This window comes from Furipterus horrens, unplaced genomic scaffold (genome assembly GCF_987537825.1).
Source record: "Furipterus horrens unplaced genomic scaffold, mFurHor1.1.pri manual_scaffold_3, whole genome shotgun sequence".
Classification (NCBI taxonomy): Eukaryota; Metazoa; Chordata; class Mammalia; order Chiroptera; family Furipteridae; genus Furipterus; species Furipterus horrens.
In genome coordinates this window covers 50,314,785-50,323,925 of record NW_028327173.1, presented here as the reverse complement: position 1 = coordinate 50,323,925, position 9,141 = coordinate 50,314,785, and positions in this window count along the sequence as shown.

Below are 9,141 nucleotides of genomic sequence, written 5' to 3'. Positions count from 1 at the left end.
AATGGATATGCCTATGGCTAGTAGCTGCTCTGGCCAACAACAGACTGGAGCACATGCTCTGTGGAGACGGCCTGATCTAAAAAGAAAGAAGGTGGGAGAACATTACCAGTGTCTTATCCCCCAAGTCACCAATTAGAGGAAGAGTGGCTGAGGCCAGAAGTGCTACTCCAATCAATGTTCTAACACCACAGCAGAGAGTAAATGTATTGATTTGCTAGGGCTGCCATAACAAAATATTACAGACTGAGTAGCTTAAACAACAGAAAGTTATTTTTTCACAGTTCTGGAAGCTGGAAGTCTAAGATCAAGGTATAGGCAGGTTTGGTTTCTTCTGAGAACTTTCTGTTTGGCTTGCAGATGGCTACCTTCCCACTGGGTCTTCACATGGGCTATCCCCTCTGTGCTTGTATCTCTGGTGTCTCTTGTTGTGCACATATTTCCTCACCTTCCCCCAGTAAGGTTGGACCAAGGCCCACCTTAATGGCTCATGTTAACTTAATCAGCTCTTTAAAGGCTGTTACTCTGAATACAGTCATATAGTGAAGTACTGAGGGTCAGAATTTCAACAAGTGTTTTCCATAATAGCATAGTAATAACTAGAGATTTTGCATTGCAATTCATACTTCTGTAACTTCCTCCTTTCTTATCTTTGTTTTTAAAAATCTTTCCTCTTCGGCAGTTTTTCCTGGAGTCAAAATGCCTTCACAAGAAGGGGCAAACCTGCAGTCAAAAGCTTGTAGTAAGGGATTGCTAAGCTTTTCTTTAAAAGACTGTTTACTGCCTAGTTTCTTGATGGACATATTAAATTTGGGAAAGTTCAAGATGTTCCAAGGTGACAAATTATTCCAGAAATGCCAATAAAAATGAAAGGATAGATCATTTATATTTTGAAAATGAAAGAATTATATTTTACCAGAGATTTATTTTATTATATTTCTATGTGACATGGAGTTCTAAAATCACATTAAAATAATTTCCTCCTGGAGAACAGTTTGTTTTAATAAAGCTGAACTCAGAGAGTAAGAATAAATATAAAGCCTGTTAGCTGTGGAATAAATAACTATAAGTGAAATAAAATTAAGTGAAGCCATAAAGAAAAGTCATTTGTTCTTTCACATCATCTTTCCATGGAGAAATCAAGAACTTCATAAATGCTCACTAGTTAGGTTCATCTGCTGCACTGCACCTTGAAGATCACCCCTGTGTTCAAATGTAAATTTTTATATCTTACATCCTGACTATGGAAGAAAAGGAAAGAAACAGAAGTTCTTAACAAATTCACAGATTCATGCCTAGGCACCTACGTTCTGCCCATCCTTTGAATATGCTACATAAATGAGAAAGACTTAGGACTAGGCCTTACCCCAGCCTTCTGAATTCCACTTCAATCCATAAGTAAATAATAGGAAAAAAAAGGAATTAGGAAAAAACATATCTCAGCTCCTATGGTTTTGTTTTAAACTTTTTAATATCAATAACTAAGATGAATCATATCCTATCCCTATATTAGGCAGTGGTAAAACATTTTAAAATTCATGACATCAAGCCTCTCTTGAACATAATGACCATGACACTTTGCTAAAGGCTACGGAAATACCAACACATGAAATGAAACATGGTGTCTGACCCCAGGGAGCTCACAGTCTAACTGGGAAAGCAGACATTAACAATCATATAACAACTATAGTACTTGCTCATGAAGTCAAGGTTAATTAATGAAGAGAAACAGAGGACATGAAGACTCACTATGTTAGGTGATCAAGGACACCTTCTCAGAGAAGGCATTTAACCTGGATTTTGAAGGATGAGAAGAATCGTGTAGGAAAATGTTTTCCAAAGGTTAAGACAGAACCTAAGAGAAGAACAACAGAGAAAAATACACAACGATGCATAGCAGAACACTTGGTGTATAAAACAGTTTGGTATCAGATGATGGAGGACTTTGACTAAGTTTCTGAGAAATAAGAGAAATCAAATACGACTTGTGTTCCTGGAAGAGGGCTCTGGAAGCATGTAAAAGGTAGTATATATATAGGAAAGAAAGCCAGTGATATCTCCTATGAGAGTCTACCAGTCAGGTTTTCAAGAGCAACCTGAACATCATCATGTCCCTTCCCAAGTTCATTTATTTATCTACATGCCCAAGAGCTTTGAAGATACGGTCACTATAATATAATTTCATCATATCATCTCCCCATAAAAAGCATAATTTAATCATAAAGAGAAAAATTATAGTTAGTCTCATCAACAAAAATGTAAATTTTTTCCAGATCACCCCTTTAACACTCTACATAGTTTTACCTTGTGTATGGCTCTCTATTTAGCTTTATCTTCTTATCTCTCATTTTCTTTTCTAGACTCTGAACAGGGTCCTATCCAAAATACCATGTATAGATAAGAAATATGGCACTTGTAGCCTCTGCTTTGTAAAATCTCTGTCTCACCTCTGTTTAAATATCATTATTAATGCCTCTTGTTCCATTGTGCAGAACGTTATATCTTCAACCCACATGCCATTAAAAGTACATCCAAAGATTGGCTCCAAGCCATTCTAAGATGCTTCAGAGAACCCAGCAGTGATCTCAATCAGGTTGGGCAGCAGCACAAAGGTTCCCCCACCCCCAACATCTTGGCTAGTGGACCTGCACAGAAATTTCAACTTCTCCCTAAGGGTTTTTTTTCTTTTGAACTATTTCTGATGCTTGGTGATTGATGTTGCTGAAATAAATTACATTGAGGTACTGGACCTTTTACATGTGTTGCCAAATCTGTCTTAGTTTTTGATTGATCTTCACTTAATTATAACTTTGAAGTGTGCACCTTTTGCTAGTGTACTGCCTCTAGAACATCCAGATGCCTAGTTGATATCTCCCCTTGACGTCTCACTGATACCTTAAAAGTAATATGTTGAAACACACCTCTGCATGCTGCCTCTGCAGATGCCTTTTCCGTTTTATTAAATGGAACCACTATTTATTTACCCAGCTGACCAGGCTTTAGACTTAGGAATGGTCTTAAATTCCTCTTTTTCTCACACTTTCACTGCAATCTGTCACTACATGTTGTTACTTATACTCTCAAAATACATCTCAAATCTAACATCTTTCTATCAGCTTCACTTCCACTTGACAAGGAAAAATGACTTTGCTGCATAATCCTTCCAATTAATGCTCCTACTTTTGCTCTTGTTCCCTACATTCTATTCTCAAGATAGCAGCAAAGGAATCTAGCTTTTAAGCATGTAAATCAGGCCATGTAATTTCCTTGCACAAAATTCTCCAATATGTTCTATCATAGTCAGAAAAATACCTTACTTCCTTTTTATGGCAAGGACCCCCATAATTTCTACATATAAGTTTAGAGTTTGAGGCTTTATACCCTCTCCTGAGAGCTTTCTTTATATCATTTATTATCAAATGTTACCACTGATCAAGACTTTCTCCTTGACCAAACTCCAGACAAGCTTCTTTGAGCTCAGCTAGGCCCCTTTTTAGGCATGTGTTCAAGAGCCCAATTTTAGTAAGAATTCTGTTAAGTTAGTTTAGGTAGAATCTCGAACCATCAATACCCATTCAAATTCCTCATCTTCCAATATACCCCCAGATGATATCTGATCACCTGACCCATCTTCAGCACAAATCCTGTCCAGTCAGTTTAGCCAGAATTCCATCCCCTGCTTACCTGTAATATTTCCTCATAATAGTTTTCCATTCACAGACTCCTACCATGCTCCTTGGCTATAAATCCCCACCTTTCCTTGCTGTGTTTGGAGTTGAGCCCACTCATTCTCCAATACTGCAAAACCTCATCGCAGAAGTCCCTATATCTATAGATGATTTAGGTCTTCTCCATTTTAACAAGTTTCCAGATAATATTTTCCTAAATACCACTCTTGGATATCTTGAGAAGAAAGAGAGCCTTCTTCCCCATTTATCAACCTGCTTACCATTAAGAACAATTCATCAGCTCTAATGGGAATTTGAACTTCTATTTATCGATGTCAAATTTTCTAGCTTTTGAGAAATAAATTTCACCCACTAAAAGACAGTGTCTGTCACTTTATTACAATCTCTATCCACACAAACCCAATCAATTATCTTGGTGATCACTTCATAGTTTTGATAATACTGACCAAGCTATGAGCACAGATATTCAAATACAGATTCTACAATCATCTTCATGCACAAATAATATCTAAATTAGTGGTTTCTCTGACCACTTTTGTTTATTTCTAAACCTAGAGAGCAGAAGCAGAAAAACCGTGGTTTTTGTCTTGACATTTTATATTTTTCCAAAACAAACATATTAAATATCACTGTACTCTTTGGTTTGGTCATTAGCACTTGCCCATTAATTTATGGCAAACTTGCTGTCACATGTCTTCCCTTGTGGTTAACTTAACTTACTGTGTGAATAACACTTCAGAATTCTACTCATAACAGCATGCCAGGTGGCCATGCCAGTATATTTAAATGATCTCAAGAGACAACATCTACTTGCTATTCAGTATCATTGTCAAGAACCCTATGCATAGTCTCCTATCACAAGGTTTCTCACTTTTTTCTTCATTCTTTTGTGGCTAGAAACTGATCAGAAAGGGGACTGTGGGGCTGCTCAGGCTAGGCCTCACAAGTGAGGCTGGATCATGACCCAGGCACCAGTCTTAACTTCATTAGTTTATTAACACAATTTCATTGGTGTTCTCTGAATTGAGAAAAATAAAACTTCCACTAACTGAGCTCACAAGAGGTTGAGATGTAAAAAAAAAAATATGTTCCTCTATTAATAGATAAAACACAATAAAACTAACCAAAGGAACAGAATATTTATAGTGTTTGATTTGCACATTCTATTTCTCTGAGAACAGCTGGATGAGAAACTGCAGGGTTAATGTGTGAACTTGATATGACAGCAAGGGTATCATAAAGGCTGGCATAACAGACCTACAATACTGTGATGAACCACTTCCACTTATAGGGGCAATCTGCCAAGTAGAGATTCAGACCTGTCCTTGGATAGTTTCTTCTGTTCCAGTCTCCATGCAGGCAACTCTCTTTCTATTCACATATTCTTTCATGAGACAAGAGCTTAAAAATAATAGCTGCTTTAGACTAAGTACCTACAATGCTTTTAATGTTTCAAGATAATACTAATAAACATGCCTTAAGCACTTATTATATTTCAGAGACTGTTCAAAAGTACTTGTTTATGCTCACAGTAACCTTATGAAGTAGGTTCTTATTACAATCTCCATTTTTTAAAAATGTACTGGAAAACAAATATTCTTTACAAAAGAGTATGCAAAATAGCAATAATGCTAACATGAACACCTGAGTGTCCCCATCTAGCTTAAGAAATAGAATGTGGATGTACTTCGTTTCCCACTCTATCTCAATGAACTAGTATCTTGAATGTGTTAATAACTCCCTTTCTTCTCCATTGGTTTATTGAATCATCTTTTATCTTATTCATTTGTAAGATTTTATTTTTACTAGAGTCATGCACCAAAGAAGGACATTTTGGTCAACAATAAACTACATATATGACCGTGGTCCCTTAAGATTATAATGAACCTAAAAAATTCTTATTGCTTCATGACTTTCTGGCATAGCACATTACTCATGTTGCCCTGGCTGGTTTAGCTCAGTGGATTGAGCGTCGGCCTGCGAGCTAAGTGTCGCTGGTTCGATCTTCCAGTCAGGGTACATCAGAGAAGGAAAACTCTGACTCCAAAAAACCTCCGCTGCCTTGCGGCATACCTCTTCAGGGGAAAGGCTAAGGAGAAGGGAAACTCTGACTCCAAACCTCCGCTGCCTTGCGGCATACCTCCTCAGGGGAAAGGCTAAGGGAGTAAACCCCGACAGAAAATCCGGAGTCGGAGTCCCTAAGGCGGTTTGACGTTGTAGTCAACACCGGCAACTCCTGCGGCGCACCTGAAGCCAAGCTGTATTGACTCCATCTTTCCCTTGGGCCCTTCAGCTGCGAAGAGAGGGGGGGTCTGCTGCATGGGCAACAGCAGACCCTCCATATCACCCTGCCCAGGCTCTGTAGCTTCAGCGTCATCGCAAGATGTCGATTCAACACGGGAGGAGACAGATACAATGTCACTCCCGAGTCGGACTGCACAACCATTCTCGGCGGTGCAGATAGACTCTTAAGAAGCTACACCATCGTCTCTCGAGACGGACGGCTGCCGACGACGACGACGACATTACTCATGTGTTTGTGATGACTATAAATAAACCTACTATGCTGCCAGTTGTACAAAAGTATTACATGTACAATTATCCTTAGTACATAATACTTGATCATGATAATAAATGACAATGTTATTGGTTTATGTATTTACCATACTATACTTTTTACTGTTATTTTACAGCATACTCTTTGTGCTTACATATATAAAAAAAAGTCTGCTGTAAAACAGTATGCTGTACGATGCCAGCAGCAGGCTTGTGTTAACGTTGTCTCTTGATTGCATCATTTTCTCTTGGGCTTGATTTAATCTCATGTTATTTGTACAATAGCATGCTGTACAGGCTTGTAGCTTAGGAGGAATAGGTATACTTTATGACCTAGGTGTGTAGTAGACTACACAACCTAGGTGTTTTAAGTGCAATCTGTGATGTTTACACAATGATTAAATCATCTAATAATGCATTTCTCAGAATGTAATTCCATCATTAAGTGGTCTATGACCATATATTCTGAATAGCAATATTTTATGTTTCATATGAATTCCTGTCATCTCCAAGTTTACAGGGTTTTTTGCACTCTTTACTGTGTCAGTTAATCTTAAGATAGTCAAATTTCTCTCTCTCTCTCTTTATGATTTATAATTTTTGTTTCTTGTTGAAAAAATTCTTCCTAATCCTGAGATCATCATAATATTATTATTTTATATTGCTTTCAAGAGTTTTGATAGTTTTGCGTTTCACCTCATAAGAATGTTTTGTGTGTGTGTGTGTGTGTGTGTGAATGTTGTGACAGATAATTATCTGTCACAATGCAGAAAATGAGGCAAGGGGATTGTGTTACCCAAGGTTCACAGATGGTAAGTTTTAGAGCTCAGATTTGAACCCAGGCAGTATAATTTTGGAGCACACACTCCTATGCTGCCTCTAAGGGTATAATTAGAGAAGTTGTACAGATACGAAAACTGAGGCTCAGTGAGGTTAAGGACTTGCCTTAGTTCACACAATCAGTAAGCTACAAATAGTATGTGAACTTCGAAAGCCCTATAGCAGAGTTCATACATTTTCCCTTATATGCCCTGCCTTCCTAGAACCACATGCTGGTCTGTAAATTTTATTTCCACAAATGCTCTGCTCTTTCTCCTTTATTTTAGAGTCATTTTATTCTCTAATTACTTTGCAGAGAGCTGGTTTTATCCATATTCTTTGTATTTAATTTGTTTAACCCACAAAGTGAAAATTTATCTCCTAGTTTTGGATTCATCTTACCTCATTTTTTTCTGAACTTATCACATAACTTTATTTCTCAGTCTGAATTTATATATTCTTTTACCTCTGAGAGATCCATCTGCTGACCTTCTAATAGTCTGCGCTCAAATTCTATTTATAGCAGATCATATGTTCAGCTTCATGTTACCTCTTTTTCAGTGATTACAATTAACACTTCAAGAATTTCTTCGATCTTGCTCCTTTCTTTCTCCTTGGGTTCATCTCTTATGCTCCTTCAATTTAATTCATACTCAGCTACTTCTATACAAATCAAGGATAATTGCTGACTTTTCCCTGTCATGCCTTACAGGGGCAGAAATAAAGGTAAACTTTTTGATAAAAGTTGGCCACTTGCTCAAACTTCTGTGGTTATTTTGAGTTCAAATGAAGCAAGCTTGTCACTTCCAGATTTTTAGAAGATCCTTGATTCAGCCTAAATTATCTCTAAGTACAACTTTTATGCATGCAAACTACTCTTTCTATTTTTCTAATACAGCTCCCTTTCCTCAAAATGCCATTTACTCTATTGTCACATATTGAAATTCTGCTCATCTTTCAACGTCCAAGTCAGATACCACTACCCCACCCTCCTGCCATAGACACTTTTTAGACTGCCCAAAGCAGAATGCAAGTGTACACTCCAGTATGTTGTATCACCTTTAGCTCATTATATTTAGTCATGTAGTACCCTAGCTTATGCATACAGAGTCCCTAGTATATTGCAGGTTCCTTAGGGAATAAACCCCAGACTGATTTCAGGAAACTATAACTACAATAATGTTTATTATTTAGGATTGTAGTTTTCCCACCACAAGAATTATATAGGCTAATGTGAAAGCAGCCATGATTACTTTACACCAATTCAGATTGAAGGAATTAATCCAGATGACTAAATCCCCCAAACCAGACTTGTTTGTAGGAGTAAATTTATAAGGATGACTGCTATCAAGATCACCACAGATTTCATTTGTAAGAAAATGGGAAAGTAGATAATATTTATTGAATGATTTGTCACATGAGGTGTTTCATATACATAATCTCACTCAACAGCCATATGGGTAAGTGGGCACTATTATCCTCTTATGATAGACATAGAAACTGAGATTCAGAAAAGTTAAATGTCTGTATTGTAGTCTAATAACATATGATTATACTTCAGGAAAAGTGTGTGTGTATGTGTATACAATATATTAAAAACTATAGTCATTTTACTAGGGAGCATGTTATTAAATAGTGATTTTGAATATATGCCCTCATTTATAGATTCAAATGGCACATAATGTACTATCTAGCATAACAACTAAAACCTAAGGGGTCCTTTGAAAATTTTCAGCCTGATATTTCAGAATGTACTGAGCATATGATTACTAGCAAATAGAAGACACATCTTTTCTCCTCTATATTAGCAGGTACTTATTGCACCTCCCAGGTAGTAGATAGTAAAATATTATTTCTAGATAAAGTAGTCTATTGAGATAAGCACCATTATCATTTAATCTGTGTTATGATGATGCAAAGAACTTAATTAAGCATACTGTGAGTTTTGTCTCTGCCTCCAGTGGCAAAGCAGAGGCTGGTCCCTTTTCTTCTTTTTCTATGAGTTTTTGGTTACACTTTATATTTCATATACACTGTGATGTAGTCCGGCTCTTGATACTTTATGTGAGTCCTTTAAGTA